At 29.2% G+C, this 16,909-nt stretch overlaps 1 protein-coding gene across 1 annotated transcript in view; it reads right to left on the bottom strand.

The window, feature by feature from the left end:
• The window catches only part of LOC122519371, a 28,587-nt gene extending 16,389 nt beyond the window's left edge, over nt 1–12,198 (bottom strand). Inside the window, exon 1 of the mRNA XM_043638775.1 lies at nt 11,600–12,198. The gene's annotated coding sequence lies outside the window, so the exon portion shown is untranslated. The remainder of the gene's footprint in view (nt 1–11,599) is intronic.
• Nucleotides 12,199–16,909: the final 4,711 nt, after the last annotated feature.

Here is a 16,909-nt window from a genome sequence, read left to right as displayed (position 1 = left end):
ATTAAACGTATTCTCATCATTACTAACTCAATTTTTTCAAATGAATGAAAATATGAAATTTTGGCGCACCTATCTTATTCATCGGATCTTTCGCTAACTAACTTTCATTTTTTTAAACCTTTGCAACAATTTTTACGTGCTAAACAATCTAAAAGTGAAGACAGTCTGAAAAAGTCCATATCAGAGTTTATTGATACTAAAGATCAGAATTTCTTTAAAATCGACATCTGTGCATTATAATCTCGTTGGGAAAAGTATATTGAAGCGAATGGAGCATATTTTGATTAAATAAACATCTTTTGAAAAGAGATATGCAGTTTTAAATATTTACTTTAAAGTCCGACATTTCATACGCACCAACGTAATATAAAATAGAATTTTTATAAAATTGTTCCTAGTATTTTTATAATGCGTCATTTTTCTACTGCAAAATAAAAAATCTATTATTGAGATTAAGTTGAACTCATTTTAGATTGCATTGAATTTTTGTCTATAATTTTACCGATTTACGTACGACAAAATTTCATATATGCAACATCGAACGAGATATTTAGGAAGTATATTCATGGGAATTTAATTATCTCTATAATTTAATTATCTAGTATTCTAACATAATGAAGTTTTCGTAAACTTCTTTTTTTGTTTCCGAACAAATGCTCCGCTAATGATACGCTCGCATATACACACACATACACACACACATACGCACACCGTTATTGTAGTATGAAACGTAATATACCTTTCTTATAATTTACGTTGATATAAAAATCGATTAAAAATCTAAAGTAACTGGTTACGAAAAGTTTATACAATCGTAGGGCTTGAAAGATCATCAAAATTCTTCTAGTTCTTCAAAGTTCTTATCTATTTGTCGAATGATACGAAAGGTCAGGATATATATATATTTAGGAAAAAATTGGAGAACAGGATGTTTCCGAAAAAGTCGATTATCAAAAGATTCTAGGTTCACTTTTTTAAAGAAATTTAGTTAAACTCTTTCTATTTAAGTGAAATCACTTTTTTAAAGAAATTAAGTTAAACTCTTACAAGGGGGAGTACTGGGAGGGGGGGTGAAACAGTTAAATTTTCTTCATTCGTTTGATTGTAAGATCATCGAGGAGGAAAGAAAAAAAGAAAAAAGAAAAAGAAAAAAAGCCTGAAGGTATCCACATAGAAATAAAGGTGAAATCGATGGAAGAATGGGATATCGAGTAGGTCGAATCTTAAAATACGAAATAACTGCATCATGGTTTGAAATCAATTCGCCCTCGGAATCGAACGACATTTCGCGCTGTGATAATTTCCGTTGGTACGAATACCGTATTGATGTATTTTTTTTTGAAAATAGCTAAAACGTATAAAAAAATCAAATTACTCTTTTATCTTTTTTATAGTGTCGTTGTATAAAAAGAAATAAAATGATCATAAAAAATAGGGGAGAAAAGTTATTTAGGTAAACATGTTATGGTCAATTCTATAGAATGTCTAAACGGTTTTTTTTTTTTAATATTCTAGATCGATTAAAACCTATTTTTTACATTGAATCTGATTTTGTACATCGAATGTAGTAGCATTATACATTATTCGTGATTAAACAACATATTATATTTTCAACCAGGAATTTTTATATTTTCTTTTCGTCTTCCTTGGAAATATCATAAAAATAATTAGTTTAATACGAAATAGTTAACATTATAACTCGTATAATATCTTTGCTATTTAAATTCACGTGGTATAATGATCAGACGTATGATAATAAATATTTATCCTTGTTAACCCATTTTCGACATGATACTCAAATGTATCAACAAACCATGAATATGCAAGAGTATATATGTATTGATGGTATAATAAATAAATTCGATCTTTCATATATACGTGCACATGAGATTCATGGTCATCGACTAAGATACATCGAAATTATACGATAATATATCTATTGAGAGTTGTAACAAGGAGAAATCAATGGTAACAAATAAAAATGAATGAACAAGTAAAATAATAAAAAAGAATATATACGTGGCATCTATGCGAGAAAATAATCAATTGATTTACATATACAGTGAATAATCCCTTAAAATCTCGTACACCATTATGTTTACTAGATGTTTCCTTAAAAACTATTGATATAATGTATTTAGAATGAAGACAATTTAGAAATAAAAAAATATATTGATATATTATCTTTAGTATATTTTTAATGGGTTTAATTTGAATGCATTATTTATAACAAAATTCGTTCAGTTTGTAGAATAGTTGGAAGTATATAAAGTAATATATCGTATATTGCATATATTAAACTTAGTTAAACTTTGAAATGAAATAGGAGAACAATTAATTGGCAAGTTACAGGAATCATAGAAAATTCGGTTATAGTAAAAAGCGATTAATGTTACCGCGATATGGAAATTTAATGACGAAAAATCTATACTCGTAGTATTAGTCTATAATATTAATCCTTTTAATTTGCCAATTGATAATCTAAATTTATACCATTTATACTCTTGTCAGTTGACGATTTGAAGACTTGGTTTGACATATCTGCATAATGCAATTACCGAGATAAACCATTTCTCGTTATTAATGAAAATTAATCAATCTCATGAGAACCACCGTTACATGTAAGTAATACGTAATTCATTTACGCATTTTCGAACATGCTTCTGGTTACCTGCATCTGATGACGTTCATATAACTATATTAAGAGCAATATGTGTATGTATCATATTATATGTGTTTGTGAAAGAGAGAGAAAAGCGACTATTATCTACGAAGAAAGAATGATTTCATGCAACGCGTCTACTTTCAAACGGAAATAGAAACGGATGAAATTAAAATCAACGTTAAATTATGTAAATTAGAGAGTTAAATAAAATCTTTCCTGATATTGTCCCAACGTATAAATGTCTAAAAAAGAAACCTAAGTATTTTTTGCATCATTGTATTATATTTTCAAGTGTGTAGAAGGATATGTGTGTTATATAATACACGTAAATTGTGTGCAGATATACAAATTTGTTCGACGTTGTGTTGAATGTAAACAAAATATGCATATATATATATAAAATGATAAAAATTAGAAAAAAAGAAAAAAGAAGTAGAAGAAGAAGAAGAGATAGAAAAAGTTGGAATTCGCGCCTCGTCGATTAAAAAACTTATCGTCTTTCGATAAAAACGTTAAATGGCTTATCGAACTTTAGAAAGATGAACAATTCGTATTAGACTTTTGTCGTTATTGTTGTACTCCCTATTTATTTCTTTCCGAAAGATTTTATATTTTTTCGTTCGGAACAGAATTGAAGTATAACATAAATACGATCCTTTTTCCTACACACCGTTAGTTTAATTTTAAAATCCGATTGTTCGAGTCGTTACTTTTAATCGCTTTTAAGAAAGGAAAGATCATGCTCGAGACGAAACGGAGCAGAAGAAATCAACGAGAGATATGACGATGCGATGAAAAGAAAATGCTCGTGTATTTCTTTTTTTTCTTCTTTTTGGTATTTCTCCGATGAGAAAATTCCTGCCTAGCTATATATATATACCTTATATCTAAAGATTTTCTGTTTTTACGCCCTTTTTTGTTCTCCCTCGATTTCTCGGCTCTCTTTCTTCTATCATCTGACACGTCCCTTGGGAGTTAATAAATTTTGCAGAAGGCGTCCTTATGAATCCTCCACGGTTTCCAAGGTAAAGTAAATAAGACGTCGTAACGTGTGTTTTTACCTACACTTTAACGGAAATTTATTCGACCAGCGTAAAAGTAAAGTTCGCCATACGGCTAAATGTTCTTGTCTTTTTCTTTTTTATTTTTTTATTTTTTTTGGGGGGGGCGGAGAGACCGGGGGCTTCAGAAAAAATCACCCGCGTTAAAGGAAAATATATTCGTCGAACGCTTCCCTTACTTTCCTTTTTCTCTTTTTTTTTATATTTTGTTGTTCAAAAGAAAGTTTTAATTATATACAGAGAGAGTTTGTAGTATCATAGTGGATTATTCCAAGGGAAAGAAAATCTAACGCGAATAGATTGTTTAAAAAAAAAAAATAAGCGTTATATTCGAATACGCCCCCTCCCACCCCTCTTACCCATGTATCGCAAATTAAAATCAATGATTACATTTTCTATTTGATTAAAGCGGGATATAATGAAAAAGTAAAAGTATAAAGATAGAAATTGAAAAGAGGAGAATCGGGGGGGGGGAATAGCCAACGAATAGAACAGAGAGATTGGTAGGTTGCAGTTTCCTGGAAACAAACGGTTTCATCATTCAGATTGATTTTAGTAGAACGATAGAGTCAACCGAGTGGAAACCGAAAGTTAATTACGTATCTGTCGTTATATCTTACATTTTAACTAACCGGGAAGTTAGTTTTCACAGTCGAAATGTCACCACTTTTGCATTTATAGATCAATTTTTCTCATATCGATTTGATTATTTTTGTTTAAATATATTCGATCGAAAAAAAAGAAAGAAAAGAAGAACCGAATTTTCAAGAAAGTTCTTTTTCGAGTGTTTTTTTTCTTTTGTAATTTTTTAACAAGCAGCTTTAGCGTTCGCTCTTGGCGTAAAAAATTATCGAAAGTTAGTTCGTTACTTGCTTTTTAAAGAACAAAGGGAAAAAGAAAGAAAGAAGAAAGAAAGGAAGGAAGGAAGGAAGGAAGAAGGGAAGGAAGGAACGAGGGATGATTTGAATTAGCGCAGGACCGTCGAAAAAAAAGGGGGCAAAAAAAAATAAAAGCCGATAAAAAAAACAAAGATGAAATAAAAGTTCGACTTTGAATATATAAATATATTTTATCTTTATGTTCAGATCAGAAGTTTCAGGCGTTGGTGAAAAATCTTTATCGTCGATCTTAAGAATGTCGAATCGATAATCAAATTGGATAGAAAAACCCCGAATTCAATTAGAGAAAATTTCTGAAATTTTATAAAGTTAACTTTTCACGTCCGTTATAAAAAACCATCGACGTAAAAAAAGTTGATTGAGCTTTGTCTTTGTTTTTTTTTCTTTCTCGTTGTTGTTTTTGTTTTCAACGATATCTAATAATTATAATAATACCTTTTTAAACGATAAAAGAAATTTTATTTGAAAAAGATAATAAGTCAGTTTGTAACGATTATCTCACATCCGGTCATATCGGGTAGAACTCATTTCTTATTAACTCAAAAACCGATAATCTTTAGTTTGGTTTTAAAGTTGGAAGACAGGAAAGCTAGGAAGATTAAGTTCGAAGATTGGACGACGACGACGACGACGACGTCGAGGACGATTCTTCTTCCATCTTCCATCTTCCATCTTCCATCTTCCTTCGTTTCGATGACCTTGGCCGAAATTTCATTCTCGTGGAAAATCCTTTCGTCGAATTTCGAGACTTCTCGTTAAATAAATGAGAGAAACATTATATCCTCCTTCGTTGTACGAAGAAGATCAGATGTGCTTTACTGGAAAAACAATTTTATCTCGTTTTCTTTTATCCTCTTCTTCTTCTTTTTATTCTCCTTTTTTTATGGCTATCATGAACGATCTTGTTTAGTTCGTGACGTTACAGTATCATATATAGAAAATCCCGTTATTATATTGGCTAATGTTTCTCGTTAGCAATGCTTTTTTCTTTTTCTTTTTATTTCTTTAAATCGACTTAGAAATGGAAATTGTTTCAAAAAATTGATTATTGCGAAATATTATTTTACTCTCTATCTCTCTTTTTTTAACGTCGACTATATGTTTTTATTGTAACATCAAAGATTGGTAATTATAAATAATTATAATAAATATATATTGGTAATATTATTAGATTTGGTAATAATAGATAATAGAAAAGATAGATACGATTTAACCATCTCTCTTATAGTAGCAATGAATTTAAATTATGTGCTATTATTATCATCGATATTTATTTACTTTCGTTTTTGTCGAAGTGATTTTTATTCAAGTCACATTATCGATCGTCGATATTTTCTCGTGGTTTCACGGGTTTATCGAGATTTCACATAAAAATCTTCTTTTTTGTCTTACACTTTCTTCTTGTTCTTTTTCGTATATTTTTTATTCCACGACATCGGGAACACGTTCATAGTACATTATGTATTCGTAGGGAAGCTTTTTCTAAATCAATCGCCTCGAGAAAAAAAAATGGAAAAGATAAAAAAGGAAAAAAAAGAAAGATTATAATATCTAGAGTATAAGTTTCAAGCAACGTTGGAAAATAATCGCGAGGAAAATAATTTTCCTTTGTCGTATCATCATTTTTCTTAATAATTATCGACTACGAGAAAAATCGTTGAGAAAAAGGGAAAAAAGAAATAAAATAAAATAAGAAATTGTTCTCATATTATTACCAATATTTAATCCGAGTCACGATTGTTTCGTTAACACGGGATTGACTTTAATGTATTTTTCTCTTTCTTATTCATTAATTAACAACCTTGAATATCTTATAAATTTATTCGTGACAATGAAAATTTGGTGGTTTAAAAGTTACTTTCGTTTAAAATATTACGAAAAAATTAACAAGGTGAAATATCACAGAAAATTCGTAAAAAACGAAAATTCTTTCGAAGAAAATGAATTTTCCTTTCTTCTTTCATTCTTTATGCCTTTCTCTCAATGTTTCAATGTTCCTCGTGACGTTTTAAACTCCATTGTTTGATAAAGTAGTTCGAGAATGTCTCTTTGTGATACAGTTCTTCGTAGTCGGTTAAATTGTGTGGAAAATGAAATACATTCGATTCATTTTCTCCATTCAATTTAACATTTTAAAAAAAGAATAAGATACGTTTTTTTGTTGGTTGGAAAAAAAGAATTTGTTCAAAGTAATGAACTTTTTATTACTTTTAGAATTTTGTTCTCTTTTCTCTTTGAACATTTGTAATCTGCTTACATATTATTGTACAATCATTTGGACTTGTATAATTTTTAATTTTTTCTTTTCTTTTTTTAACGATAAACGATGCTACCGAAGTAAGAGAAATACGGAAAAAGAGAAAGAGAGAGAGAGAAATAATACTTATTATTAGTCAGACGTCAGAAGGATATAAATTCATGTTCATAATTCTGTTCACCACGTCGTTTTATACGCACATTGGAAAAAAAAAGAAGAAAAGAAAAGTGAGACAAACGATTGGATGACATGGACGACGTAATCGATGGAATTTTTATTCTTGTTCAAAGGATGCATTTATCAGTGTCACAAAACATTTACTTCTTTACTTGAGAATGTACTTAACGAAAAATTGTTTAACATCGTTTCTTACTTCCCTTGGGTCATATAACTCTGATACATCTCGTGCACGAATTTATGATCTTACGAAACAAGATAATCCCAATCTGAAATTATTTTATTTTTTTTTTTTTAAATACGACTGGCCCGTCGTCCTTTTTATTTTCCGACAAAACAAACAAAAAGTAAAAGAGAAGTAAATATATTGTAACATTTGTCAGTCAACAAATTTCATTAAAATATATTAATATTTGTCGTTAAACAAATTTCATTAGAATATTTTAATATTTGTTATAACAATTAAAAGCTTTAAGATAAGATTTTAATTAACAATAAGATATAATAGTAGAAATTGTAAGAAGAAAATTTGATAAAGTATTTTGAAATTTTGTTCGAATCGAAATTTAAGTTGTTTCACTGAACGTTTACGACATCGGCTATTGTATGATCAATACCGTACTGCACTACTACGAATAGGTCGCAGCAGTCGCATCGTGTCTTACTATTTTTTAAGAATAAACAATAAAATGTTAACAATATTTTTCACACGAATTTCACCGATCATAATTTCACCTACTAATAATGGTTTCTATCTTTCTCTCTCTCTCTCTCTCTCTCATCTATGTATACATTCGTATATATGAAAAAATTTCAATTTAATAATATGAATATTATTGGAAAATAAAAGAAAAACTTAATGACAAAATCACCATTTTTTGATTAAAGCAAACTATTAAGTAAGTGTCGTTGAAATAATCTTATAGCTTGCTGTGGTATGTTAAAAAAGTATTTTTTTCTTTTTCTTTTAAACATTTACCTCTTTTATTTTAATTAGGAAGGAATTAAAAACTAGCAAAATACTCGGAATACATAAGGAGGAGATTATTTTAAAAGAATCCATTATCCATCTTTATTATAATGCTGTATATTTTCACGTTGGTATTAACTTGTTCAAGTAAATAACATTCGTGTGAATGGAATGTTCGCGTCCGATGTAAAATTGCAACGATAAATCGAAACGGAATATCTAAACGTTATATACTTCGTGCACGGATTTAAACTTGATTTGTGAACTATTGGTAATACAAATCTATATATATGTATATGTAATAGAAATGTATTCGCATTAAGCTCTCATTTCCACGCACCTGTTCCCATGAAAAGAGAGAATCATAGGAAGAGTTTTCGTATTTTTAATGTTCAACAATATTTTCTTGCATAAAATATAAACAAATTTCTTTATATAAAAATTTCATTTTTCTAAAATATTCGTAACGATATGTACAACGTGAGTGCATTGGAACAGGGACAGGCTAATCTTTTTTAGTAAAAATAAAAACAAAAAAATTGAAAAATATAATGCGGCATAATGTTTCTTGTTTTCTTATTTGTTATGTGAATGCACCGATGCGATTGCACTTTATTCTTTAGTGCTACCTAATTTATATAGACCGTATAAAAGGATTAACCCAAGGTCATCGAAATGTCAATACTTTATATTTGACGTTTTATATATCGTTACTTCATAGGGTTGGGACTCTAAATTCTATAGAATTCTATGAACACCCCACTTATTCGTAAAAGTGCATTCATCTGTTCATAAGATTGTTATCGACACATTTTTCTTTATATTTCATTTGTAACGTGACTTTTTTTTTTGCAAAGATAAAAATTTTATCTATTACATTTAAATCCGATATAAAAATTGATTTTATTTCTATTACAAGTTAGATAATTTTTCAAATATCGCGATAGTGGAAAATATTCTGACTTAGAATGAACGAAAGATAAAAGAAAGATCATTGAATATTGCAGTGCAGTTTCTATCGTCATGGAAAAATGAAAAACATCCCTCTCGAATGTTCCTTTTATTTTCTTTTTTTTTTCTTTCTTTTTTCATCATGTATCATTATATCAAGTTGTTTACGCATCTCGCCTTTAACGGTATTCGCGTAAAGCGGTCGGTCGACACTTTAAAAATAGCAATCACTGACTCTTTCTTTAGGAATAAAAAAGAAAAAAGGAAAACTAACTGGCCAAGATTTTTTTGTAAAATCCTTTACCCAATTAAGAAATAATCTCGATAATGATAGAATATATAATTTAACAAAGGGTTTTAACGCAACATTGCGGATCAATGACGAACAATTAGTTCTCTTTAGCTTGGTGAAAGGAATGAAATTCGAAGAATAGAATTTTCTAGGAGCGAACATGCAAAAAAGAATTTTTTCGAATGAATCAGTTATCGAGAATACTTGGAGAATTTATCGATCATCCTTCTCTTTAGATTATTTGTCTTTCTTTGTTATACGATTGAATATAGGTAAAGTGCATGTATTCTGGCAGAAAAAGAGAGAGAGAGAGAGAGAGAGACACACACACACATACACACACTCACACACACTATCCATATTGATTTTTATGTGTACACCGACTATATATGTGCAACGATGCGTAAATATTTTTCCCATCGCTTTTAATTAAATTCTGGAAATTCCAAGTTCTCCTAAGGCATTTCTTGAGGAAACTCAAAAGCAAAATAGTGCAAATTCTACCTTTTGACGATTTGTATTTTTATTTCTTCAATTTCTTTTTTTTTTCTATATCCATGCGGAGGAAATAAAACGTGTATATACACGTGTGTATATTTGAAAAGATACAAATTTAACGGGTTATCTCGATTATTCGAAATTACATCGATATTGTCATCGTCGTCGTTATTATTATTATCATTGCACCGAGCAAAATTAGGATGAAGAAGATTCTTGCTTAAATTCATTTTAATCGAATTTTCATTTCTGTCCCGTTTCTTCTTAATTGAGTTTTAAATTATGAACAACTAATAATAATTATATTATATTATATTATTTCGAAAATGTTCATTATGTTGTGTATGCGTTCATTAACAAGTCACGTATCTATAATTTAGAAAACTATTGCAGAACTCGCGTAAATGTTAAATGCTCATAACAATGTTGACTTATATCATTTTCCTTCATTTTCATAAACTATAAAACAAAATTAGAGAGATAACAATAATTACGTTACGTTTAAAGTAAATAAGTATATTGGCATTAACGTTGATTATATCAAATTTTCATTCAAATTATTTGAAAATAAGTCAATATTTTCTAGATTTTCTAACTTACTCTCGGTCCTGGAAATCATTTTAGAAGTGCCCGAGGATAAGTCTTAAAGCTAAAATTTCTTTAGGAATCTTTGTTAATGTTTAACAAATTGAATTGAAATATTTGATAATAGTTTTATATACATTTGCACACTAAAAATTGGCTACAATTTTTCGTCTCTTAATATTATTTCTGATTGATTCAATAATAATTATTGTTATATACGTTGTATCTATGCGTTTCATTATATCCATGATCGATTTTTCTATTTGAAATTAGAGAATTCTATTTGAAATTAATATTAAAAGTAGATTATACAGAATACATTTAAAAAAAAGATAATAATATAATAATAATAATAATAATAATAATAATAATAATAATAATAATAATAATAATAATAATAATAATAATAATTTAAGATGAATACGTAAATGAAAAAAATAATATATTATTAATATAATATTATATATTTTTTTTTTGTTTACTTTTGTTTTTTTTTCCCGATAAAAAGAACTCCTTGCCGTTAATGCAACCTTCACCGTAATTGCAAAATCAGACCTCGGCAATGTTTTACTTACTTTTTTTTCTTCCTTTTCTTTTCTTTTCTTCTCGTTTCCTACGTAATGAATTTGCCGAAAGAAAAATGTCCTGATAAGTTTCTACCTGGCCATTAAATGAAAGGAAATTGTATTCATACAGATACACAAGTATGTAGGTATACATAAATAGTTAGTATATACTATAAGCCCTGCGCGTAGATTTTGCCATTTACTAAATGACGAAAGTTCTCGTTTTCATGTTTCTGCTTTTCTTTCCTACACTTTTTATTTCATAGCATTTTCATTTTCTTAAGAAGATCGTTAATGATAAAACTTTGTAATTTCTAATCAAAGATCACCCTGCATTAAATAAGCATTGACCATCTCGATTTATTAAATTTTTTTTATTTCTAATCGATCTTCCGCAGATTCGACCCTACCCTGATGTTTCTTTTTTTTTTTGACAAGATACGAAAATTCTAAGCAAACTTTTTTAGAATGATAATAATAATAATAAGCATGCAATAGGAAATAAAAGTATAATTCGATAAATTTCTTTTTTTTAGAGTATTACAATTTTTATTTAATAAAAGTTAAAACATTAAATGTGATCTTTTTATTCCGATAGAAATAAAATAAGATGAAAAATAAAAAAAAAAAAAACAGATAAATATAGAATGGAAAACGTACGTGTACGTGAATACGTACCGATCCTGAATCAATACTGGCGTAGAGTAGTTGTCCTTTCACTTTTCTTTCCGTTCTTTGAAACTTTATCGAGATCTATCTAGATCGGTTAAAATGATTTAATCAAGTATCACGGAAACTTTCTTATTAGGCGCGAAATGTATTTCCTCGTCCCGTTTCTCTTTAAAGTATAAGAACTTTTCAACGAAATTTCTTCACAATCTCGCAGTAACTATTTCGTTAAACAAAAATATACATATATATGTATGTATGTACTAGGATAACAAAAAAAAAATAAAAAGAAATAAGAAGAAGAAGAAGAAGAAGAAGAAACAACAATAACAAAAAAAAATTAAAATATAAATATAATATCACGTAGAAAAGTATTCTCGTTTTCCGTGAGTTTGATCTCAAACGGTTCGAGCATTTCGCGAAAGACAAAACTTTTAAATGATATACGAAAAATTATAAATATAACAATTTATAATGTAATTAATCGTAGAATAAATAAATATATATATATATAGGGAAAAACGTTAGAGGTTTTTTGTCGGAGCTTTTACTAAGCTTTCGAGAAGAGTCGTGACCGTCACGACGGTCGGAGTAATACTGTGATGCTCGTTCGCGACCCGGTATTCCCCTCTACGATCAACCAGCAGCCGATCGACCAATCCCCTTCGGAGCTTTCCGCCGTGATGCCGAGCTTTCCTCTGGAACCGCGGGCCGCGCGAACTCAGACTGCGCGGTTCTGGGTATATATATATATGTATATATAGATATATTGATATATCGCAAGCTTTCTCGACGAATAACAGGGTTTGTATTCTTGCTAGAAAACCAACTCCTCTCTCACGTGTTGCTTCACCATAAACACAGAGAACCCCAACTCTACTTGCAATCCGATGACGTAGATCTATCCATCTATATAAGCTCAACTTTTTGACACCGACAAATGAAATAATAACGGCGAGTCTTTTATTCTTATTCTTATTCTTCTTTGATGCTTTTTCAATTTTTTTTTTTTAGTTTCCTGTCTCTCTTTTTCTTATCTTTTTCTACTATTCTGTCAATCTCCTGTCCCTTTTCCTATTTTAACTTTCCCCCCCCCCTATATCAAACGTGCTTCGACTAACGACGAATCAAACTTTTCCTATTCATTCTTTCCAAAGTCAAAACTCTTCACTTTTTACGACAGAAGTGGGGTGTGAGCTTTTTCTCTTTTTTTTTTCAAGTTTCATCTCGAATTAATGCACAGTTTGTTTTGTTTTTTTTTTCTTTTTTCCTCTCTCTCGTTTCATTTATGCAAATACTTTTGTTATTATGTGTAATACTTAATTCTTTTTTTCTTTCTTTTATTTCACCGACTCTCCTCCAACCCTTTTTCTATATTTAGAAACAAAAGAGCTTTGAGTCTACATTCATTCGATGTTACGAAATAGGATTAAAATCTAACAATAAGCTCTCCCCATAGCGGCATAATAAGAATGTAAATTTGTTTACATTTGTTGGATTAGTCTAATAAATAAAAAGCGTTTTAAATGCTAATAGAAAAGAGATATGATATTATTCATCCACGTACGTAGTATATATTTCGTTTGGTTGATTTTAAATATTCATCAAAAAACGAAATTCGTTAATGAACGGGGGTAAGCTACATTGTTGTTTTTACAGTGGAAAACTTAGAATAAAAGGCAACATCGTATAACATATTTGATTTTAAACAACAATAAACATTTCCATTGTCTAAGCGAGTTATTTATTATTTCCGAAATTTTAAACATTTCCGTAGTTATATATCATACAAAATAAATCGTACATGATGTACGAAGCCCATTCACGGGTAATTTTAAGAATTGTTTCAAAATTTTAGTGGAAAAGCTATTTGATAGATGTTTCTACTTTTTATATTAATTAAAAGCTTCCTTAATAATTGTTACACGTTAAGCATCGTTGAAAAGAAAAAACTACAATTATTATGGTTAAAACTACAATTATAAATGATAATTTATAGGAATACACGAATATTACATTTTTTCTACTGTTTGTTTGTTGTAGAATTGATCGATTTGGCAAATGAGTCGTTTCATTCTTATAACGTATGGTACAAAATAAATGATAGATAAATATTGTTACATATAATATAATATAATCTATATGATAAAAGACAATTCTCGATAGTCATAGTAGAAAGTGTATAAAACGTGCACGAGGAGGGTCTTCTAGAATCGTAAACATATCGTTGGAATCTATCCAACTCTCGTTAACTATTGGTTCACGATTATCCTTTTCGTGGTTTCTCTTGGTACGTACTTCCGTTTAATTTATTGGAGCTCGTGGTTAGTTCACGTGTTGCTTCAACGTAAATGTCAATAAAATAAGTACATATTGTTGAACGAAGAATCGTTTATGGAACTTTGTGACTTCGTTCTAAAAAGAATAAAAAAAAAACGAAAAAAGACAAAGCTGGTCTTTGCTGGTCTCCTTTCTTACCATACACTATTATAATATGGTATATAACCAATATTTACTATTTACCATTGGTAAATATTTCAATGTATTATACTTAATCGCATATATGCACATATAGGTATTTAGAAGCGTTGCGAGTACGTGCGATTTTAAATCTCGCGAGTGTGCGTGTGTCCGTCTTTTCTTGTTCTTCTTCTTTATTATTATTATTATTATTATTATTATTATTATTATTATTATTATTTCTTTTTTTTTCTTTTTTCCCCGTAATCGATAATTATGCTTGTAATATCGTTGTAGAAAATGAGATCGTAAAGAGAAGATTTAACGAGGAACGGATTAATTACACGAAAGTTGTAACAGATTGTAAATCTTACTATCCGTTTATATCTTTTTCTTTCTTCTTTCTGTTGAAAGCTCAAAACTACCAACTGTAACGTCCAGAAAACTCCTTTCTTTTAAACTTTATCTTTTCGACTTTAGTTTACTTCCTAGGAATTGCTATTTATTTATTTATCCCTTATTTATGATTTATTTTTCTTCGAAAACGAAACTTTGTTCTTTTCTTTTTTCTTCTTCTAAAAGAAACATTAAATTTTTTTCGGAGACCATTGGCCAGGAACCAATGGTACGGGTAGGTCAGAATAATTCCAAACTTTTAAAGTTAATTATCGACGTGAAACATTAAAAGAAGAGTTCTTGATAAGTGACTACCGAAATCTTTGTAACTCTTAAACGAAAGCTCGTAAAAATTGGTCTCCCTCTTAAAATCAAATTTTATTCTAAAGTTTTAAAGAATTTTCAAATCGTAAGATGAACTTCATTAACTTTCGGTCTGCCTAATAATTACATTAGATTAATATATTTTATCGTGCAATCTTGTTAAAAGAAAATCGACAAATAATTATTTCGCGATGTAAAATATTATTACAATAATTGAACGGAGAAAAATCGAGAAAGAGAAAGGAAAAAAGAAGAAGAAGAAAAAAGAAGCTAAATGATGAATACTTATTTAGATTCGTTTGAAAAGAGTAGAAAAGCATCGTGAGAGAGAAGAAAGCAGTTGTACTTGTCGACTGTTTCACCGACTTGGAATCGATTTTCCTGCGGTTATTCACCTCTATAAAATGTGCAGGTACCGTAGCAGAAAAGCGGAATGATCGATGAAAAGTAACAACTATTACTTTGTGCTGCCGCTGGCACTGCGGTCTCCTTGGCAAAGTGAAAAATTCACTGATTCGAAGATCAAATTATAAAAGATATTACGTCAAAATAATGAACAGATGCTCGTTTATTTCTTTAATAAATATTATTCTAACTCACTAGTTGTATCATTATTACAAACAAAATTTTTTCCGTCCAAACGTTTAATTTCAATGATGATAATCAAATTTTGCAAATTTGATTGTTTTATATATGTATATACGAATAATATGATATAAATGAATAAAAGATTTGTTAATAAAATTATAAATATATCAATTTGTATTTTGAGTGAGACCGTGCGATATTCGATAACAAATAATATAATGGTATAGTCGATCCATTCATTCAATTGTCAATTAAGCGAATAACCGATTACACGAAAGCCAAACAACAATCGAAATATCGATTTGCCTAAATACACAGCCAAAATACTCATTCTGAAACGTTTAGGTGCCACTAGAAATTCTCATTTTCTTTTCTCTTTTTTTTTTTTTTTATTAAAAGAATATGAATCTATATAATGTTCCTATATATTATTAAAATGTTAGCATTTTGTATCTTTTACTTTAAAATAAAAAGAAATTTGTTAAATGTTACTAATACATTAGCTAAATTATTTCAAATTGCCAACATAGTTATTTATCATTAAATATTTATGATGATACTGTAGGGAAATAATAAATTCAACATGTGCATGGTAATGTAATATGAATTGCAAAATAATAATACGTCATATTCAAGCTGAATCAACAAAGACCAATCAAGCTTATAACTTTTACTATTTTACAAATAAGAACAAATACGTGAATTAAAAGTTCTTTGTTATCAAGGGGACGAAACATCGTATTATGGGGAAACATTTAATCCCAGGTGGAAGCTTGTAAAACATATAAAGGTCATCGTCATTTGTTTAAATGAAATCATGCATTTTTAAACATCCGCAATCGTTGTAGACGAGATTTCTAAGACTAAAATAAATAATTTTGACAATTGAATGATAGATAATAGTCAATAAAATCATTATCAAATAATAATAAAACAATATTTATAATTACAATTGTAACAACTACCTATATTGTAACTAATTGCAACAACCTATAACAGAACGAAGTCCTAATAAAAAGAAGAAGAAGAAGAAGAATTGTAAAGTTGAATCAATAATAAATTCCGAAAGTAGAACGTATAATATTTCCAAATCTAACACCAATTATTTAACCACGGTTATCGTGATGGTAAAGTTTACCGCGTTGAGACATAATCAAATATTATTTTTTCATCGGAAAAAGAAAACGTATAATCTTACCTAAGTTTTATTTTATTTCATATTCAAGATCAAACCAACCAAAAAAAATTAATAAATCAAAAGAAAAAGAAGAACGAGAAGCAGAAAAAAAACAATAGTTAGAAATAATGAAAAAAGCAAAAGGAACGTTTAAACGGTAATTAATCTCATTGGCAAGTGGTGGTGGTGGGAGACGGTGATGGTGGAAGTGGGAGGATGGGAAGTTCTGACGTCAGACGTCGTCGATGACGACGACGACGACGACGACGACGACGACGTGGAGGAGGAGGAGGAGGAGGTGGAGGAGGAGAAATACGAGAAATACGACAAAAGGTACGACAGGGACAGGGACCTTTTGGCAGGATTATCGATTT

This window comes from Polistes fuscatus, unplaced genomic scaffold, assembly GCF_010416935.1.
Source record: "Polistes fuscatus isolate 324 unplaced genomic scaffold, CU_Pfus_HIC Scaffold3, whole genome shotgun sequence".
Lineage (NCBI taxonomy): Eukaryota > Metazoa > Arthropoda > Insecta > Hymenoptera > Vespidae > Polistes > Polistes fuscatus.
The sequence above is the reverse complement of the archived record's forward strand: the minus strand, read 5'-3'. Positions and strand labels throughout refer to the sequence as shown.